The sequence below is a fragment of the Magnolia sinica genome, chromosome 9 (genome assembly GCF_029962835.1).
Source record: "Magnolia sinica isolate HGM2019 chromosome 9, MsV1, whole genome shotgun sequence".
Classification (NCBI taxonomy): Eukaryota; Viridiplantae; Streptophyta; class Magnoliopsida; order Magnoliales; family Magnoliaceae; genus Magnolia; species Magnolia sinica.
Window position 1 is genome coordinate 30,915,633 of NC_080581.1, and position 23,188 is coordinate 30,938,820.

The 23,188-nt window shown below is 42.8% G+C and overlaps 1 pseudogene; it reads left to right on the top strand.

The window, feature by feature from the left end:
• Positions 1-6,984: 6,984 nt before the first annotated feature.
• LOC131254807 (uncharacterized) overlaps positions 6,985-23,188 on the top strand; it is a 38,032-nt pseudogene continuing 21,828 nt past the window's right edge.

Here is a 23,188-nt window from a genome sequence, read left to right on the forward strand (position 1 = left end):
TAATCATAACCTCCATGTTGAGGGTCTATTTTTATCACAAACTGTTCCGTTATACCCTAAGCTCGGACTCTCTTAAAATAAGAGTTCCATAGAGAGGTTTCAAATAATATATGACTTACAATCAATACAATCTTATGAGGATTCAGGCGTGCTTTGATATGTGAAGTAAAACTCATGTATGCAAACAGTTCAAGAATCATATAATCTTAACTTATCAATTTCCACAGCAGAAGTGTTTTGGTAATCCAAGTCATGCTTTTAAGTTAAACTTAATCAAAAATCTAACGAATTCTAAGAACATATGGTAGAGTAAACAATTCAATAATGGTCCTATGACATATGATGAAGTAGAATAAGGATTTGATCATTTCTGAAATGTACGTTCAATAGTTAATCAATGGTCAAATAAAACTATGAGGTATGTATCCATTTAAACAAGTTGAATGATCATCCACTCCTATGAGATCATTTACAACTATTATAAAAGACTGCTCCTAATCTAGTTTAGAGGCGGGAAGCTCAAGGGGAAGAAAATCATCACCTGGTAGGGTCGTATAGCCATTCTTGGTCTGTGTCCCCGTGTACACCTGGTGGCCTAAATCATGCAATTAACTCTCCTAAAATTATTTCCATTTATATACTTTGCATTAGAAGGCGTCTAAACCTTTGAATGAATGGGGTTTGTGAGGGCCTGAAAAATAAGGGAACTTGAGCTAGTTTCAAAGTGACCAGGCCCACCAACCATGGCCTGGTCATTGAGGCTTGGGCTAGACCCAATGACTAAGCCTAAATTGGGCGTGACCGGGGCCCATAATATCTGACCATGGATGGCCCAAAAACGAGGCCAAACTAGGCCAGCCTTGGCCCAGCTATTGGGTTTAATAACAAGCCCAAATGGGGCCGATCCTTCGTACCGCCTGGTAAGGCCCATCGTGAGGCCCACCCGCTGTAGTATGCGACCCACTTGAGTTTTAGATAAGGTGAGGCCCACCTGCTGTAGTGTGGGGCCCACCACTTCATGTGGTGTGGCCCACCTGTTCCAAACAGGGTGCGACCCACAATGATCTATGGTGCGGCCCACTGAGACTTATCTCAGGTGCGGCCCACTATTGTTCCTGGAGCGGTCCACTGAGATTATCTCAGTTGGGGCCCACTGTCATCAAAGGTGAGGCCCATGTATTAGGGGCGGCCCACTAGAGTGCAGTGAGGCCCACCTTTTGGAGCTAGTTTAAGCCCACATAGAGACCCATTTCTAGACCGTTTTCAACTTGTTGCAGGGGCCAGAAGAAGGTCCGATTTCAGCTCCTTTTTAGGTCTCATTGAAGGCCTAGGCCCAGCTCAACTTTTGACCCACACCTCAGCCCAAAATGTGGTTGTTTTTGGCCCGGTTTTCATCCCGCTCCAGCTCATCTGGAGGTCTGGTTGAAGGGCGTTTCCAGTCCATTCTTGGGGCCTGATCTCAGCTTGGTTTGAAGGCCTGATACAGCTCTATCTATGGCCCTGCTACAACCAGATTCGGCCCATTTGCAGGCCATTTTCGGTCCCGCATAAGGGCTGTTTCTGGTCCAATGCATGGCCCCAAACTTGGCTCGTTCCTCAGTCCAGATCCGGGTCTAGCTGGGGCTGTATTTCAATTCAAACTAAGGTACTGTTGGGAGCTGATTTTAGCTCCATACATGGTACGTCTACAGGCCTTATGCAGCTCATTTCAGAGCTTAGATAGGGCATGTTTTCAATTTTTTACATAGCCTTGCTGGTGGGTGCTTGTAACCTGAATCAAAGCCTTGTCAGGGGGCTATTTTCAGCTTATTGCAGGGCCAGCTGAAGGATATTTTTCAGCTAAGTGCAATGGCCTGCTAAAGGTCCAACTACGAAGCAATCCCAGCCCAGATTAGAGGCCTAACCGAGATCTGATTGAAGGCCTGGTTTCAGCATGAGATTGAGGCCTGTTTATAGTTGGATTGAAGCCTACTTAAAGGCCTGCTGCAGCTCTCTTTATAGCCCATTGGAGCTGGTTTTTTAGTCCGTTGCAGGACCTAGATAAGGGACCACCTACAACCCAAATCCAGGCCTGATGAAGGCCTGGTTTCAATCCATGTAATCAGCCCTTTGATGCCGGAAATTGAAATGGAGTGATGGGACTGAGCATTACCTGTACTCCGACGTCCGATACTCAGCTTGGGCGTGACCCGAATGATCATTCAGAGGTGTCACTAGCCTTCACTGGCTTGACGCAGTCTAGATGGCTGGGTCGACTCAGTGTAGGACCGGGTTTTCACCTACTCACTCTCTCTCTCTCTCTCTCTCTCTCTCTCTCTCTCTCTCTCTCTCTCTCTCTCTCTCTCCCCTTAGTGCGAATCTTGAGTTCTACAGGGCCTCTATTTATAGTGATGGGAGAGAGAGATTCAACGGATAGAAAAATGGCCCACATTGCAACGGTGGTGATCAACAATAGTCATGCATGGGGCCAATCCAACCCTAGGAATGGATTACTGATGCCCAGGCCCACCAGAAAAGTAACTTTTCTGATTTAGTGGGGCCCATCTTATGATCAGTTCAGATGGTTTAACGGAGAAGATGAGAGAGCCATTAATGGCAACTTCCCATATATAGCATATTCTTGAGATCCGGTCCATTTGGACGGAAGAGATGAGGTCTCTGATCCACTTTTTGGACCCCAAACTTTAGTTTTGAATCATCTCACGAGAATCTCCATTTCTCGTGAGATGATACATTTTCTCATCTCCTTCTCATCTCTTCCAGAACCAGTAGCTGGGATGGCACCACGTGGCCCCATGAATGGATAGAAATGAGCCAGCACTTCTTTCCTGAAGTGTAAACTTGCTTTTTGCTTTACCATGGCCAGGCCTTGCTCGACCATCACTGGAAAAGAGAGCACGGCTCTCCCTGGCGATGGACGGCTAGGATGGCCTGATTAGGACGATCACGGGCCTCCCATATAGTTCCACGTGGGTCCCACCTTGCGGACATCCGCCACGTGTAAGACTTTGGATGGTTGCAACCTATCTTCCACGTTCCTTTACATGGGCTTAAAAGCCTATACCGTTTTGTTGAGTCGAGTCCCACGAGATAATTGGACGGTTCGAATCTCTCGAAAAGTGGCTAGGGTGGGCTACTTTGGGGTTTAAAAGTTAGTAGTTTGAAATCTCAAACGGACGGGAGAACCCGTTTTCTCCTTTTCGAATTTGGCTCAGCCAATGGCTGTTTAATTGAGCCCGTCGTTCCAGTGCACATCGTGTACGAATGCATGAGGTGTACATGCACTCTATGTGGGGTCCACCAAAATGTTTGTGACAAATCCAGTCCGTCCATTCATCTTTGGATCCCCACGTAGGGGTCCCGGCCCAGTTTGGGGTGGGGCCGAGGCCCAAGTGTGCCATATCACGCTTTTCGGGCTGCCTTACGGCCAATATCATCAATCCAGTGGCTGGATTGACTTGGTTCTCGATTTTAACTGCCAAAAGTGGGTCTGGGATGCAGTGGTTGCTTGGTTTGTTATCTACTAACCCTCGAAGATCAGTTACTAAGGCGTTGATCCATCCTCTTACTATTAGTTGACTTAAGAACTACTTTAACTCAAGGGGATTAATCAGGGTTACCTTCTTGACTATCGTGGGGTGCAATCAATTCCCAAGTCTCCAATGGATGGCTTCAATGTTGACCGGAACTCCCATCATGCATATGTTGAGTCCAAACTATTTAATTAATCCGTCCTGATTCTGTAGGTTTAATAAGGGTAACACCCGTGTATCAGAGGTACGGGGAGTTACATTGATTCTCCCATTTTTTGTGTTCCCACTCGTTGTTTATAAACTCTCTAGCGGTGTGAGAATAATTGTTGCTTATATAGTGACACCGTATATTGCCAACTGTAAAGTGATAGTTGCCTTTGATCGTTCGTACTTTGCCTTTGTCGAACACGTCCTTATCAAGATAGTCGGTTATTGATCATGCTTCGATGTTGGTGTAGCTCTAACAATTCATGTTTCTTATTTATGAGTTACCTAAGTAGCACGACTCTTTGTAAGTGTTAAAATGATTAAGCATACTTTAGTTGTCAAATTTCATAAAGCCAAAACAACTTGACAAGAGATCTTCAACACCAGTCCATAATCAAGAAAAGATCAAGAAAAGATTAAGCTCAAGACTAATACATTCTCAAGAGAAGATCAAGCTAAAGATCAACTGATGTTCAAGAATAGATCAAGCTCAAAAGTCAAGATGAATTCCGTAACCAAGTTCAAGTCAAAGAAGTTCAGATATTTCATATATCTCAGGTAGTATTAAACCCTAGAAAGACCTTAGGATTAGGTGCTTTCAAAAAAATTTTAAAATTGGGTTTTTATACTTATTTTTCTTGGAATTCGACCAACCTAAGTTTTGATTTGACTATCTTAAGTTTTTTCAACTAGTCCAAGTTCAAGCCGAAGTAAAAATCAATTTTGGTTACAAATCCAACAAGTTGAATTTTTGGTTCGACCAGTCGAAACTTGTCCTTTGACTAGCCCGAGAAACTTTAGTTCCAAGTCCAGCAACTATAACATTTTGGATTTTTGCAAATTCGACCAGTCGAACTGGTCCTCGAGCTAGTTGAATTTTGCATAGATCTTATCCCGCGCGATTCGAAGTTCGTTGAATTGAATCTGGTTTGCTCGGGCTAGTCAAAGACTGCATCGGGCTAGTCGAAGATTTAACTTCTTTGCCTATACATTGAGTTCCTCTCTCAATCCGAAATATCTAAGTTAATTATCAAAATCCTTCTGCAAGAGAGAGAAGCTCAATCTATTAGCAAGCTATTTGAATGGTATTTATAAATTTTATTTATAGTTTTTTATTTAATTCCCATAATCTCAAGATATTTCTATTCTGATTCTAAAGAGATTAAACTGTATTCTTATTTGGAGATTTAAGAGAATTAACACAAGTAGCCATTGGTTTAAACTTAATTAAAATCAATAGAACCTTGGACCCTTTCTATTTGACTGAACAAGGAACAATTGACATTTAAGAAAGCGGTTATACGGCTACAAGCTTCTGATACGTCTTCTACGGTGAAGATAAGTATACCTTCTAATCTTTATTTGATTTTTCTAAGATAGCCAGAAAATGTCAGTGTAGGTTCTGTCTGAGATAGCCTGAAAATCTCAGTGAAGGGTTTGGTTGTGATAGCCTGGTAAAATTACAAGAATTGTATCAGGTTTTAAAGAGACCCTAGGAAAACCTTTTTCATAGTAAAAGCCAAAATTACATGGAGAGTAATTTTGGGAGTGGAGTAGGTATGACTGTTTTTAAACAATTTTTAAAATAATAAACCACTATAATTCTTTGTGTTATATGGTGAATGCCTTTTTACTTTTTACATGATGAATAGTTGTATTTAATTTTCAGTTAAAGTAGTGAATGTTGTAATATTTTACTTTTATTTACTCGAAGTTTTGATTTTAAAGAAATTCGTGAAATAAGGTTATCCTGCCTAAAACTTTAGGTGAAGGTTGTCCTACGAATTATTTGGAATCAACGTTTCAATACTTAAGCAACTGAAAACTCTAATTAATTTACATATTCAGCACTTATTTCGATTATTTGACATGGTCCTATTCACCCCCCGGACATCTGAAGCTCTCATTTTCACTCTTCGGAGACCTGATCATTATTGAGATGTCTTTCGTATATTTAGCATACTTCGTGAAGATTTATACATGCCATGTGGCTGCATTTATATCGTCGAATTTGGATATGTCAGATCTTGTCCAAATAAGTGGATGGCAATTTTGAGTTATAAGGATCAAATACAAGAGTTTCAGGGACTAATGTAACAAATGTAAGGTTATAAGAACCAAATGGCATGATTGGCAAACATGACATTATAATGGCACTATCTAAATTACGGGAACCAAAATACGATGGCGTTACATTGGTAAATATAACACATGTAATATTACTGAAGGTAGGTGGTGGCATATTTGGGTTTTAACTTTTCATAAACTCATTTTAATGTGAATATATATATATATATATATATATATATATATATGAAAGTGGAAAACTAAATTTATTAATTTTCTAACAAAAAAGAAGTTAGAGATTGAGTTTCCACAAATTCCTATACAAAATAAAGGCTTAACAAGGAATGGAAACTTAATTTCCTTTCATTTTCAAACAGGCCCTCCAAGTTAATCCATTATAATAAATGCTCTAACATTTTCCAACGGACCCTCAAAGTTGGAAAATAATGTTTCTTTCATTGGATATAATGAAAAATTAACTTTCCTTTCATTTTTCAAACAGGCCCTCAAGGTTTTTTCATTATAATAAATGCTCTAACATTGGTATGAATGCTTTTAAATTAAAGGACTTAAAACTTCATTAGACTTTGAAATTTACGGCGTCCAAATCCAATGCAAATTCATGAATTCAACAAGTTCATGAATTTATTAAATCAATGGTCTCATTTCCCTCATCAAATGAGATGTGCAACACAATGGATGATTAAACTACAAAAGGAAAATAATATTCAGATGTAACTAATAGTCAAATACTCTTATCTAAATGGTGGGAAACCAACACATGACTCTAGCCCACACAAGATAAGAAAAACCGTCGATCAGCGAGGACCCACCGTGTAGACTCTCCAATCAGAGAACCAGGACAGTTTTCTCATCTCACCAACTACACATCCAAATCATTATGGACAGTCAACCAATTCCTTCCAAGCATCCAATCCTTCTGTAGACCTGCGGTCCACATTAACAGAGGATCAGCTCGATCTTTCACGCTTAGGGATCCAAAAGGTGCGTCCTACCTGATGAACGGCTTAGATAATCCGTACAGACGTGCCATGTGAGAGCACTACTCAAAAGAGGAGCAGATGAATGGCTTGGATAATCCGTACAGACGTGCCATGCGAGAGCAGTACTCAAAGGAGGAGCAGGGCGAGAAAGTCGAGAAAGATCCCACACCGTCCTTGCCCAGGACTATACTATACGAGGCCCTCTTTTCGTTTGCTTGCGTGATTCGTCCATAATGACAAAGCCGCAAAGCAGCCCCATCCCAACGTTTTCCAGAATGACTTTGATACTCTGGCAGAATATGAAAGATGATACACATGCACTTAGAAATTTACATAAAAATCATACATAATTAAAATTACACAGGCCAAATTATGAGATCGAGTTTAAATGCATCATGAACCAAAAATTAGTGGACATTTATTGTACTATTAAAATGAAAAGGCATCCAACGGTCCTGTTTAAACATATCTTCTAATCAGAGGATAGGAAGTGTCCAATAATATGATTTTCTGCATGATACTTAAATATAGTAAGTTTCATAATTTAGACAGTTTAATTTAATTGAGTGTGAGTCACGATTCCAAGTTCCGAGTACCTGCGTGTAAAGCGTCATACCCTGCCAGAGTGTCATATAGCTCCCCACCCTGTTTAATATACAATTGATCCTCCCTTCTTCCATCGGCTCTCTCTCTCTCTCTCTCTCATTATTAGATAAAGGAGAGAAATATCTCTTTCAGTATTAGATAATAAAGAGAAATGGGGAACGCGTCGTCGATGCAGACTCAGTACGATATCGAAGAAGTTTAAGAACACTGCGACAATCTCTGTATGTTTAATCTCTCTCCCTCTTTCTCTGATCCATTGGTTGTACGGATGGTTACTACAACCGTCCATCTGGTGAGCCACTGCAGATAAAAAAAAGCAAATGGTAACTGCAATTATGGCTGTCGAATTAATTGTGGCCTTCAATCGGATGGCTGAAATAGAAAACTGTCAATCGTCGAGATTTAGAGTACAGACCCGATTCGTTTATTGTACGGCGAGCTTTACTGTAAAGTGGCGATGGATTGCAACGGTTCATTGCGCAGCGAGCTGAAAAGCTCTTCTTTCTGTTATAGGGACTGCTAAGGAATTTCCTCACTTCTGCCCTACCAGGTGATGATCTGGACCGTTCATCTTGAATATCCCACCACATGTGTTGGGGATTTGTGCTGCAGAATCACACAAATCTAGATCTAGGATAGTAATTCTATAGTAAAAAGCAATCACAGAAGAACACAAAGTTTTAACATTGAAAACCCTTGCGGAAAAAAACCACGGTACAAAGCGACAGAGATCCACTATGAAATAGAAATTACAAAGAGAGAAGACTTACCCGATTCGAACAACCTCGAATCTCACCCCTGCTACAACCTTTGATTTCCCTAAAACCCCTTTAGAAAGCTTTAGAATTGTTTCTCATCCCCTAGAAAATCCCTAGGAACACCTATTTATAGTTTAGGCAACTTCCCTTTCGCATCTCAGATGCAAAAGGACTCAGATTTCCGCAATCCGCAAAATCACGGAACGAATCTGCGTAACTACGACTAGTCGAAGGGGAGTTACGACTGGTCGAGCTACAACTAATCGAACAATCCCCACGACTGGTCAAAGGGCCCGGACATGAAAAACAGGGCTCGCTGGACTTTGAGTCGAGCGGGCTATGACTAGTCGAGCTGATCCCACGACCAGTCGTGGCTAGCCCATGACCGGTCGAACAACCCAAGCAATTTTAGATTAAATTCTTTTAACAACAATCTCCACCAAGTCTTCAATCTTTAACCATGTAGCTTCTTGACCTCTTCTCTTATCTCTTCATTGCATCATAGTTTCAATCAACGCTTCTCGTGCACACTCTGTCGTTCTTTTACGCCATCGCCAAGCCCAGAAAAGTTGTACAGAACTTGAACTTCTGTGCAGAAACATTTTTGTTAATCACGTCTACCGGATCTAAATCCACATGCCCAACTACCTTTGCTCCTGTCTTCCCAAAAGAAAAGAAGTAGTCTTCTTACCATCTCACCGCTACCCAATATTGCTTGCCAGAGTACTTACTCACAACATTGATAGCCTGTGAAATAACCGGTCTAATCTAGACCATGGCATACATTGTCAACCACATTTGAATAAGGCTCATGAGATATCCTGATTTTTCTCATTTATTTTGGGACATGTCCTGAAGAAAACTTGAGGAGAGACGCGTAGGGAACGCTCTCCGGCTTTGCCTGGCCCATCACATCCTTGATCAATAACTACACACAAGGTATTCCTTCTGTGATTACCAAAGCCTACTCCTCCTTCAGTCTTAATGCCGAGAACCATCTTTGCAGCCCCCGATCCTTCATCCTGAATGTCCCACTTAACCGAGTCTTCAATACATTGATTTCTGATATGTCATAATTGGCGATCTACATGTCATCAATTCGTAACTCACCATGAAGGAATCAAACCACTACCTAGGCGATAAGTCGAACCACGACCTCCTGTAAAGTCTTTTCTCAGCCCCTTTAACTTCGAACTGCTTTGGTTGCTTCATGTAGATCTGCTATTCACTTTCCCTTGCAGAAGTGCAGACTCCACATCCATCTTTCCAGCTCAAGATCACATTAGCCAACCAGCGCCAATCACAGATCTAATAGACACCTGCGATACCGTTGGCGCAAATATCTCTGAGAAGCCAATCCCTTCTTTTTAAGCATAACCCTTCGCTACCAATCTCGCCCTATATCTATGTTATATCCTCCTGAAGATCCACCTGCATCCAACTGCTCTCTGGCCCACTGGAAGCTCCACCAACTCCCATATGTTGGTCTGGTACAACGAATCCATCACATCGCCCATAATCACCTTCTACTTCTCAGCACCAAGCTCACCTAGAGCCATCAGAATAGAGGATGAATCCCTTGCGATATTAGAGTCGTCCATGTACCACGCCGATATCCTGTGATCATGCTGTGTGATTCTTCTCAAAGGTGGCTGCTCCACCTGCTCTGTATCCCTGTCCGCACATCTCAGCCTTCCTGCCCTACCCGCTCATGTGGCCATGCCCAACATGCCACACACATGCAGAGGTGGAATCTGCTACATCCACTACAGCTCCACCTTTTGAAGTGCTCCCGATCAACCTATATAAGTTACCGGGTCGTTACGCTTTCATGATTATCCGTGCTCCCTTAGATACCTAAAGAGCACTATCAATTCCTATGTACTTACATCCTTTTGCCTCAAGTACACCAAGAGAAATCAGATTCTGCTTCAAATTAAGAACGTGCCTGACATCATCAGGGTGCTCTTCACCCCATCAAACATCCTGATGCACACCGTACCAGCAGCCACAACATTACAGGCAAAGCCATTGCACATAAACACCTATCCACCATCGCACTCCTTGTAGTTGGTGAACCAACTCCGATGAGGAGTCATGTGAAAAGATGCCCCTATGTCTAGCATCCACTCGTCCTTATGATCACCGTATAACCACCTAATAGTAGACACAGACAAAACATCACCATCACATCCACTCAATCCATCTGACGTGGCAACATTGGCCTCCTTGTACGAAGCCTCAGAATCTTCTCTCTTCGATTAGAATTTTTACAATCCTTCTTCACATGTCCTTCCTTCCCACAATTTCAGCACTTTACCTTTCCTTTGCCCTTGCCATTGGATTTGGATCTATAACCTGAAGAACCCGTACCTTGTTCACAATTCCTACCCATTGTAAATAGTGCATCAGAAGATGTCCACATGTCACCGTTTAGCTTTCTCATAGCCTTCCCTTGAAGGGCTGAGATAATGGTGTCGACACTCAGGGTTTTATTCGTACTGCACATGGTGTCCTTGAATGACTCATACGACTCCGGAAGAGAATTCAGCAACACACATGCCTGTTCTTCATTTTTCATTACTTCTTCCATATCTAGCAATTTACAAAATAATTTATTAAAATTGCTAATGTGAGCCTCCAGATCTCCACCCTCTGTCATCTTGAAGTTATACCACTGCCGCTTTAAGTATAGGCAATTTTCAGAGAATTTTTTCGCATAAACATCCTCTAACTTCGCCCATAACTTAGCCGCAGTTTTCTCCCTCATGACATTGTAGAGAACCTCATCCGTGAGACATAAATGGATTGATAATAAAGCTTTCTTATCAAGAGTATTTCAATCATCATCAGTCATAGTAGACTTTCGCTCCTCGAGAGCACCATCTTCGCCTTGCTTGATTAAGGAACTCATCCTCTTGATCTTCCATAACTCAAAATTATTTTTTCCTGAGTACTTCTCAATCTCATACCTAGTACTCGCCATTATTACTAATCCCTCAAATTTATATCTGTGCCCCAACGATTTCTCTGATACCACTTGTTGGGGATTTGTGCTGCGGAATCACACAGATCTAGATCTAGGATAGTAATTTTATAGTAAAAAGCAATCACAGAAGAACACAAAGTTTTAACTTGGAAAATCCTTGCAGGAAAAAACCACGGCACAAAGCGACAGAGATCCACTATGAAATAGAAATTACAAAGAGAGAGGACTTACCCAATCCGAACAACCTCGAATCTCACCCTTGCTACACCCTTTGATTTTCCTAGAACCCTTTTAGAAAGCTTTAGAATTATTTCTCATCCCCTAGAAAAGCCCTAGGAACACCTATTTATAGTTTAGGCAACTTCCCTTTCACATCCCAGTTGCGAAAGGAATCAGATTTTCGCAATCCGCAAAATCGCGGAACGAATCTGCGTAACTACGACTAGTCGAAGGGGAGCTACGACTGGTCGAGCTACGACTAGTCGAACAATCCCTAGGACTGGTTAAAGGGCCCGGACATGAAAAACAGGGCTCGCTGGACTTTGAGTCGAGCGAGCTACGACTAGTCGAGCTGCTCCCACGACCAGTCGTGGCTGGCCCACGACCGGTAAAATAACCCAAACAATTTCAGATTAAAGACTTCTGACAACAATATGGGTCCAATGTTGAAAATCTCATGAATTAGAGATTTTTACCGTCCATACAACGTTGGAAACTGCTTTTCTGGATCGTTGCTACTAGCTCGCCTTTCTATGGAGTGGAAGATCTACTGCGAAGAGATTTTTGCCATGTGCTTGATTTATGGTGAGACCTAGATGAACGGTCTTGATCATCACATGGTGGGGCAGAAGGAACAAACTGCCTTAACATTTCTCTTCTATTATTGTCTATCTCTTGTTTTGTAAATACAAAGTTAATTCAGTTCTTCTAGGTGGTAAATTCAATTTCGCAACAAGAAATTGTGTCGTTGTATCAGAGATTTTGTCAACTTGATCGAAGTGCGAAAGGTTTTATAGCTGCAGATGAGTTCTTGTCTATTCCTGAATTTGCCGTCAATCCTGTCTCAAGTACTAGACAGTCCTCTGATATGTTTTCGTATTTCTTTCAATTATACATTTGTATAGAAGTGCTAATACAGCGCGTACCTGCATGTGTACACATGGCACACGTAAGAATTCCGGGTCACTCATCCACTGGGCCCCATCATGGATGATGTCCCGAAGTCCAAAAATCAGACCAGTCTCACAATACTAAGTGCTTGGATGAACTCTCTTAATTGAATGTGAACAGTTTCCTGAGATTGTTCAAACCATTGTGGTTTTCCCACAAGTCTCACTTCCTATCAAATGCCTAGAATCATCTGAAAGGTGTGATGATTGGGCTTGCATGAGAAGTAAATTTCCATTGAAGGGCTACTTCCTAATTTTAAATACATGGAAAATTCATTTTAATTTGGTCATTTCCTCTTTATAGAATTGAATTTTCACAATTCGGTATGGTTTTGCATCCGCACAGCTTTTACATATAGCATGTACTTATGGTCAGTAGTGACTGTGAAATATAATATAGAATTTTCAGCTGAATTTTGAAAAGATTTTGTAGATGGTTGTCAATTTCCCAACTTTGATTGATGAAGCATGATGCATTTTGAAGAAAACAATATATAATGTTTGGCTATGGAGAATGGTCTGGTGGGCCTCATGTGGATGGGGCACGCTGTGAAAATCTCCAATGTTGGATGATTCCAACTCCCAACAGATCAATTGAGCCCATGATTTTCTCTTTTAGTGTGAGCTGTTCATTGTAACCATTCATTTTGCGAGCCACCAATCAGATGGAAAGGGTTGTCTGATGGAGGGAATTTTGGCCTCGTCTATGATGGGTTCTACTAGATGAATGGTTTACATTACCAAATGGTGGGCCCAGAAAAATAAAAAGCACCATCTGCTTTTCAAAAAACTGCTAGCCGGAGCAGTTTTCTGCCTTGCCTCATATCTGACTAAGTAACCTGTCGTAGGTAATCATATTTTAAGAAACGAAACATGTGAGGAAATGCGGCTGGCCTGATTGACATGGCACTTGGATAGACCCAGCTGATGTTGCTCAGGGGCTGCTGTGTTTCACGGCATAGCTAATAGAATCTTTTCTCTTTTAGTTTTATCATATTGTAGCTCACTACAAGAAAATCGGGCGGAACCGCGGATGCGGCTAACCTTTGCCGGCACCCAGCCGAGAGGAACGCTGGGCATTATTTTCAAACCTTGCTATCAAATGTAGTATAAGGCAGACGGTCTGCATGAAGTCACTCTTATGCGTGAGTTTGAAGCAAGTTCCTCTTCACCTATTCTCTAACTCTCCTGTGGATGCAGCCGAAGCCTTTCACATGAAGTTTTTCCATTGCGATGCTAGGTATGTCACACCAACATGTTAGTGATAAATCCACACCATCCATACATTTTTTTAAATAATTTTATGATATGAACCCAAAACTGAGGTATATAAAAATCTCAAGTGGGCCACACAGTGTTGATTGAACTCTCACCATTAAAAACTTCTGGGGCTACCAAATGTTTGGATCAAGCTGATATTTGTTTTTTGCCATCATCCAGGTCTTTGTGACCTAATCTACGTACGGGTTGGATGTCAAATAAACATCACCTTGAGTCCTCAAAATGATTTAACAGTGAGAATCATTATCACCACTGCTTCCCGTGGTGTGGTCCACTTGAGCGTTGGATCTGCCACATTTTTATACACATACTGTAAAATGATTTAACATAAGTGATGAACGGTTTAGATAAACAGATACATCAAGGTGGGCCCACCCACAGAACTGCCCGTTCGTGGCTAGAGACGGGCGGGGTACGACGCAATCCGCGTCCAGAATTTCATGTGATAAGAAATTGGTAACTCTCATATCGTGCTTAGTAAACTCAGTTGGGCCCACCTTAAATGTATTTGGTCTATCCACACCATCTATTCGTTTTTTCATCTAATTTAAGGGGTTGAGCTCAAAATGGAATCATATCTAAAAAACAATTGGATCATACCACACGAAACAGTGGGGATAATGATTTCCACCGTTGAAACCTTGCTAGGCCTCACAGTGATGTTTATTTTCCATCCAACCTGTTCATAAGATCATTCTGACATGGATGAAGGGAAAACACAAATATAATCTTAATCCAAAATTTCTGTGGCCCCAAAAGAATTTTCAACAGTAGACTTTTAATTCAAATGTTTCCTATGATGTGGTCCAATTGAACCTTGTATATGCTTCATTTTTTGCCTCAAACTCTAAAATTATATGATAAAATGGATGGACAAAGCAGATAAAATACATAAATCATAGTGGACCTCACAGAGTTTACTCAATACACTAAGCCTGGTAAGTTACTCACTACGCACGCAATCCCCTTCCATGCAAAGGACGCGGATTGCGTCCTACTCCCGCCCAGACCGTAATCCGTCTGGACAGGGCTCCGTGGGGTCCACTGTGATGTAATTGTTTTATCCACACTGTCATCGCTTTTCCCGTATCATTTTAAGGTACAATACTAAAAATTAAGTAGGTCTACATTTCTAATGGACCACACCAAAGGAACCTACAGTGATAATGACACCCACCATTGAAACCTTTCTAAGGGCCACAGTGATGTTTTTTTACCATCCAACATATTCATAAGGTCATGTAGACGTGGATAAAGATAAAAAGACAAATATCAATTTGATCCGAAACGTTTCTAACTCCCAAGAAGTTTTTAACGGTGGACCTTAAATCCCAACTTTGTGGTCCACTTAACTCCTTTACCTGCCTATTTTTTGTCTTATACCCTAAAATGATATGAGATAACGATGAACGGCGTGAATAAAACACTTAAATCACATTGGACCCCACAGAGCCCTGCCTAAATGGATTACCGTCCGGGCAAGGGTTGGACGCAATCTGCGTCCCCACGCAAAAAGGCTTCCGCAGGAAATCCGCTCGTCTGCAGCTGGGAACATGCAAGAGCTTTGAGTGGCCACTGTGATGTATGGGTTATATCCATACCATCTATGCATTTTTTTAGTATTATTTTCACCTTGATAAAAAAATAAAATTGGTGGGCCATGGAAAGTGTTTTCATTTTTCATGGCCCACCAAAATTTTGAATCAAAGTAAAAATTGGGCCAAGGAGATTTCATGAGGTTCTGCTTCACGTGGACTATTCAGATTTTGGAGTCACATCAAGTATGATGACTTCTCAAAAAATTTTGCATGAGTCCTGTGTGGGCAGCTAATTATTCTACGTGTACTGAAAGGTCATGTGACATATGGGTTTTATCCATACCGTCCATCCATTTTCCTTATCATTTCAGGGCATTATCCCAAAACTGAGGCAGATCCAAATCTCAAGTGGACCCCATGACAGGAAGCAGTGGTGATAATGATTCTCGCCATTAAATATTTTTTAGGGCCCACCGTAATGCTTGTTTGACATTCAACCTGTAGATTAGGTCATACAAGCATGGATGATGATAAAAAACAAATATTGGATTGATCCAAAACTTTGGTAGCCCTAGAAAGTTTTTAATGGTAAGATTTCAATCAACATTGTGTGGCCCACTACACATCATGTTGGGCCCACAGAGCACCGACAAGGGAGTAGAGAAAATTTGAACTGGGTAAGGAAATTCTTACCTTTGAAACCTTCCTAGGTTCGACAGTTCGAGCATGACGAATTAATCCCTTTATCTCATAGCACAAACCCTGTGTATTAATTACCCCCGGTGAGGAGTCTCGAACACGAGACTTCTTCCGTGGGCCCTACCCAACCCCACTCGAGCCTGGCGGAAAAATGCCCCTGCCATTAATCACCCCTGGTAAGGAGAATCGAACATGAGACTTCCTACTCTGATACCAATTTGATGCAGAACAATTAACCACTTGCTCTAAAAGCTCGAACTGTTAAAGCATGGTTGTCATGCCCCAAACTCGGAGATCGGACTCACAGAAATTCCGATCGCTGAATCCAGTGCCGACAGCCTCCGTAGTATTCCATTCTCGGCTCCCAGCGTCCATACGCTAAATTTCGATCCTGAAATCCTAGAAGGAGAATTTTCCAACGTACATTTATCTCGTAAGAATCATAACTATAAGTTTACCCAAATCACAAAGGCAACATCATCATCACATATCCACTAATATAATTATTTGAATACAATGCTGAAAAGGAAATACATATATCGAAAATCAAAGCTCCAAAGGTTCGCTGCACGCTCCAAGCCCAACGCTGCTGCAACCTAACGCCACCTACACGTATCTATCGTGCATAAGCTTATAAAAAGCTTAATGGGTGGTGAAAGTGTGTGTACAAGGTAAGTGCCAAGTAAGTAATATCAGAGTAATCAGAGTAAGCAAAAATACTGACAAGTCCATGAGTCAAACAATATCAGAGTACGCAATATAGATCAACTGTGTAAATAAGGAATCATAAAGAGCCAAATATCAGATGCTGAGGATACAATGCAATATACAATTCCTGATGAGTTCACGAATACCGTCAGCCGTATCTAGACTATATAAATGCAGAAACACAACAACCCAAAATGCCATATACCGCGAATGTAAAATAATATGCGGTGTGAATGGAATGACCATGCTGGAGTGTGGAGTCGAGATGATAGTATATAGTATCGCAGGCTATTGGGTCCATCACAAGGGACTTCTATCCAAACCAATCTCATACCTAAATTTAGATAGGCAGGCTCAATGTGGTAAACTCCTAATCTCAGTTTAGTCGGGCGCCCCAACCGAAATCCTGGCCATTGCGAAGGTATACGTAATGAATAGTTGCCCACCACCAGTCCGAGTGGATAGTGAATGAATGATTATACAACTCCTGCTCCACAAATCAATACTATACATCTCTAGGATCATCATCGGGATCTAGTACACTCCAAGCTGACTACTGTCTCTGCAAGCCGTGTAGCCCAGCGAGTGGAAAAGACATCACTACCCGCCTGCCAGCAGTATACCAATGCCTACCCGGCTCGTCGATAGCAGACTCATTTAGGAGTTGGTTAAACTTAGCCAAATTTATAGCCCTTTCACTCGGGCGGATAAGGCCACACCCCCTCCCAACTGACCATGGCATAGTAGAAAAAGTGGCTTACTAATATTTGGTACTCGGGCGCTCATATATCCACTCGGTCTTGACGTTGCGGCGTCCTCTGGTACCAGAGGGTTTATGGATTTTCACCCAGGCCATCTATGGCAGCCCGATGCTAATAACAGATTTTCGGTGTCTCATCTGGCCATCCACTATATGCCTATGGAGGCTACAGCCCTGATGTCACCAGGGCTTACAGTAATCACAATAAACAATGCAAGATGCATGAGTCATATAATCCAGCCATGCATCAATTTTGCGCATACTGTGCGCTCATGTGAGATAACTTCCACCTATAAGGGAGTCTCATAATAACCTGCCTATGACAAATGTAATGGTTAACCACATCTCATAACAATCATATAGATGATGCGTACAGGCATGTATCATGATGTTATGCTGTCACATACTCATAATCGGTATCAGTAACTGGCATCGACAATCGACCTCCACAATATGGACATTTAACCAACATTGCCTCCAAGGAATAATCCACATAGAGCCTAACATATAGTGGACCCATGGCCTCACACAAGGGCCAAATATACAACACCATGGGCCTCACTCACGAGCTTAATACACATCTTGATGGGCCTTTCACATAGACTTAACATACATCACAATGGGCTCTATCGCCTGGCCCTCAAATGCATCATGGTGGGCCTCATCATATAGACCTCATATACATCACATTGGGCCTCGACAATCGTAATCGGCAATCGGCTACGACAATCGAAATCAATAATTGGCCATGATAATCGACCTTGATCGATAATCGGCCTCGACAATCGGAATCGGTCTCAACAATAGGCCTCAACAATCGGAATCGGCCTCGATAGTCAGAATCAGAATCGGCCTGGATAAACGGAATCGGCCTCGACAATCGGAATCGGCCTCGATAAACGGAATCAGCCTCAACAATCGGAATCGGTATCGACAATCAGAATTGGCCTCGATAATCGGAATCGCCCTCGATAAATGGAATCGACCTCAACAATCGGAATTGGCTTCGACAATCGGAATCGGCCTTAATAAATGGAATCAGCCTCAACAATCGGAATCGGCCTCGACGGTCAGAATTAGAATCGGCCTCGACAATCGAAATCGGCCTCAATACTCAGCCTCGACAACCGGAATCAGCATATACAATCGGCCTCGATAATTGGAATCGGCCTATACAATTGGCTTCGACAATTGGAATTGGCCTCGATACTCGGCCTCGACAATCGGAATCGACCTATACAATCGGCCTCGACAAATCGAAATTAACTTATACAATCGGCCTTGACAAATCGAAATCGGCCTCGATATTGGGCCTCGACAATCGAAATCGAAATCAAAATCGGCCTCAACAATCGGTCTCGACAATCGAAATCGGCCTCAATACTCGGCTTCGACAATCAGAATCGGCATGTACAATCGGCCTCGATAATTATAATCGGCTTATACAATCGGAATCGGCCTATACAATTGGCCTCGACAAATCGGAATCGACCTATACAATCAACCTCGACAAATCGAAATCGGCCTCGATACTAGGCCTCAACAATCGGAATCGGCCCTATACAATTGGCCTCGAGAAATCGGAATCGGCCTCGATACCGGGCCTTCACAATCGGAATTGGCCTATACAATTGACCTCGATAATCGGATCGATACTCGTCCTCGACAATCGAAATCGCCCTCGATACTGAGCCTCAACAATCTGAATCGACCTCAATACTCGGCCTCAATGATCGGAATCGGCCTATACAATTGGCCTCGACAATCAAAATCGGCCTCGATACTTATCCTCGACAATCGAAATTGGCCTATACAATCGGCCTCAACAAATCGGAATCGACCTCGATACTAGGCCTAGACAATCGGAATCGACCTATACAATCGGCCTCGATATATCGGAATCGGTCTTGATACTTGGCCTCGACAATCAAAATCGGCTTATACAATCGGCCTTAACAAATCAGAATCAGCCTTAATACTGGGTCTCGACAAATTGGAATCGGCCTATACAATCGGCCTCGACAATCGGCTGAAAAAGGCTTAAGGGAAGGTCACAATGTAGACATTAAACCATTATTGCCCATCAATGTGAACATTTAACCATCATTACTTCCAAGGAGTTGCCCACATAGGGCCGGACATATAGTGGGCTCATGGCCTTACACAAGGACCTAACACACATCGCGATGGATCGCTTCCATAGTCCTCTCATACATCAGGTGGGCCGCATCATATGGGCCACATATACATCACAATGGGCCTCTACTATACATCACAAAGGGCCACATCCCATGGGTCTCAAATATATCACAATGGGCCTCTATCCATGGGCCCCAAATACATCACAATGGGCCTCGACTCATGGACTCCAAATACATCTCAATGGGCCGCACCAAATGGGTTGCACCATCTACACCACTCATCTATTGCTAGAGATCATTTAGAGCATTATTCAAAAAAAAAAAAAAAAAAAAGAATTATATTTGAAGGATCATCTGGACCGTACCACACTTAAAAGTAGTGATAAAGGGTCCCACAGTTAAGGTTCCAGTGGGCCCCACCATAGGGTTTATTTTTCATCCAGACTGTTCATGCGGTCATAAAGACCCGAATAAACAAATTTCATATGGGTCCAAAACCTCTGTGACCCAAAAGGGTTTCAATGGTAGATGTTCAAACCCCTGCTGCTTGTTGTAGTGTGGGCCACATGATAATTAGATCTGACTTTCTTTCTTCTTTTTTTTTTTCTTCCAAGCCTTAGGACGGACCGATCAAATGGCTGGACCGTTTAGATGAACACATGCATCTGCGGTGAGATAAAACAAATATTTCATAACGTGGACCACGGTCCAGATGGACAGACAGTGTGGATGTAAAACAGATATATCGACGGCTGCCACACAAAGCATTCATTAAGGTGGGCTCCACACAGCATCGTCCAGATCTGGACGGTGCGGTAATGGAATACATACATCAAGGCAGGGCCCACCCTACGCGTACAGCACGTGTGGGTGGGTCCCACGTCCTGCCAAGCGGACGGACAGTGTGGATTAAACCCATATATCATGGAAGGGCCCACAGAACTTACTGACGAAAGTGCAGCAGCAGAGCTGCTGGCGTCCACATCACATGGTTTCCACGTGTGGGGCCAGCAGCGTAGATGAAACACTTACATCACGGTGGATCCCACGTCCTCAGATGAACGGTGTGGATGCCACACCTGTGCGCCAGGGCCCCACCGTCTAGGACGGCAGGTATAAAACACATATCATAGTAGATCCCACCGTCCAGTTACTGGACGGTGAGGATACATCATATATATAAATATCATGGGTGGGCCCACGTGCTGGATGCAGCACTGCATCAGGTGGGTACCACCGCCCATGGCCTGAACGGTGTGTGGATATAGATGCATCAAGGTGGTTGCCACCGTACAGTCTGGACAGTGCATAGACCCATACACCATGGTGGTGTCCACCGTCCAGTGAGACACGTATCACAGTCGGTCTCACCGTATGGAGGCATACATCACGGCCACGTAGGACCCACATAATATAATATTATAATATTAAATAATATATATGATATATATAATATATACATAAAACGTCCAGGCCATTAGACGTTGTCTGGCCTGGATGGATGAAAAACGTATATCAACGATGGGTCCCATGTGCTTGTGACTCATCAGCCACCTACATTGAGATGATCCCACGTTCATGTGGCCCACTTATGGACGGTGTGGATCTAATCCATTCATCAAGTGGGGTCCATACTTCCCAAAACGGACGGTATGGATATAATACATATGTCATAGGTGGGCCACCCATCATCATCACCAAGGAAAAATGAAAGAGAGGGAGAGAGATCGGAGTAGCAGAGGGACCCGCCACTATGGGTCCCTCTGATACAACACATACATCAAGATGGGTCTCACATAGGTGGGCCCTCAAATCACAAATAAAATCACCCACCCGGTAGATCTTTTATGACTTCTTCTTCCATCAACGTGCGCTAGAGATCCAAGAGGACAATTTCAATGGTTGAGATGAGGCTTGGAGGGGGGAGATGGGAGGTAAGAAGGTGGGCCACGCATGGCTTCTCACCTGGAGGCTTGGACGTTGGAGTCTCATAGGATTTGCTTGAAAAATGAAGAAATGAGAGAGAGGAGGGTGATATAAGGAGAGAGGGATGAGTGTGAAAGAAGAGGGATGGGTTGAGTTGAATTTTAGGTAAAAGAGGAATGGGTGGGGAGAGAGAGAGAGTTGAGTTGTGAGGGGTGTCGCATGGGGCATGGGTGGTGTATTTGACTTGTGAAATGATGTGTACTTGATTGATTGATGTGACGAGTTATAGAGATTCTCTCGAAATTCGCAACGTGCGATGTTTCTTCGAAATGAATGCGGGCTCACATCTCCTAGCCCGGGTATCGGATTGGTGCGCGAGTCGCGGTGACGGCGCGGTCGCTAGGATACAAGTTTTGAGTCGAGCCGACTTCGATATGCAGGACTCGGCTTAGGATCGCGCACAAACGTCGAATACAGGTCGAGGGTTGCTGACATTTGACCGAAAGGACTGTGGAAGCCTACGGAACGGAACGGTATGGTCTAGGATACGGGTCTTACAATAGCGAATTAATCCTTTTATCTCATAGCTCAGGCCCCACATCTCATGGTTTAGGACCTCGGCCAAACCCCCCTCGTGGGCTCCAAATCACATGAGTACCGCCTCACACGGGCCGTCCCATCTCGAGTGTATCATTGCATCCCACAGGCTACCCCACTCGAGCCAGGTGTGAAATACGCATTAATTACCCTCGGTGAGGAGACTCGAATACGAGACCTCCCTCATGGGGCCCGCTCACCCCAAGTGTGCCCCTATATCTCACAGGCGACTCCACTCGAGCCTGGTGTGAAAATGCCCTTGCATTAACACGCCATCCATACCGTTCATAACATCATTCGTACTTGGATGAACCGAGAACACAAATATTAGCCTAATTTAAAACTTTTTTTGCACCCTGAATATTTAAACGGTGGTTACTAAATATACAATGTTTCCTCTCATATGGACCACTTCGATTTTGGATACTCCTCATTTTTTGTCCCATGTCCTAAAATGACCTCTTAAAACGGATGAACAGTGTGGCGTTATCACTAACATCCTAGTAGGACCCACCTTGCATCCCAGTAGAAGAACTTCCTGTAAAACGCTTTCACCACGTCCTTCGGAGAGTTAGAGAATAGGTAGAAGAGGCATGCCAGAGATGGAAACTCGCTTTATCAAACTCGTGCATAAGAGCGCCTTCATCTAGACCATCTGCCTTATCTGACGGTTGATAGGAAGGTTCGCACGTAATGGTGTACGAACCGGTGTGCAGTTGAGCGTCTCTCTCTCTCTCTCTCTCTCTCTCAAAACCCTAGCCCTCTATCGCGCGCTTTCACTCGCTTTTCCTCTCACTCTCTCTACCTCTCTCTCTCAAAACCCTAGTCCTCTATCTCTCTATCTCATTAGCCCTCTGCTACAGTTCGACCTTCTGTTGCTCGGAAATCTCGGATTCTCAGGTTTGGTGTAAGGTTTTTCTCTTCTCGTTGTTGCTTTCTGCAATTTAGAATACCCAATTAGGGATATGCATTGTTGAATTAGGGATTTGGATTTGTATAACAAATCCCTAATTAGGGATGTGTATTGTCGAATCCCTAGATGATTTGCATTGTTGAATCCCTTTTTAGTGATTTGTAGATGTAGGATATCTCTAAACTGACATCAATCAAGCATATCTTTAAAATGATATTGATCAACTCTAGGTGGTCCATGTTGAAATAAGCCAGATGGGGTAGGTATATAGAGTTGCTCAAGCTTTCTTAAC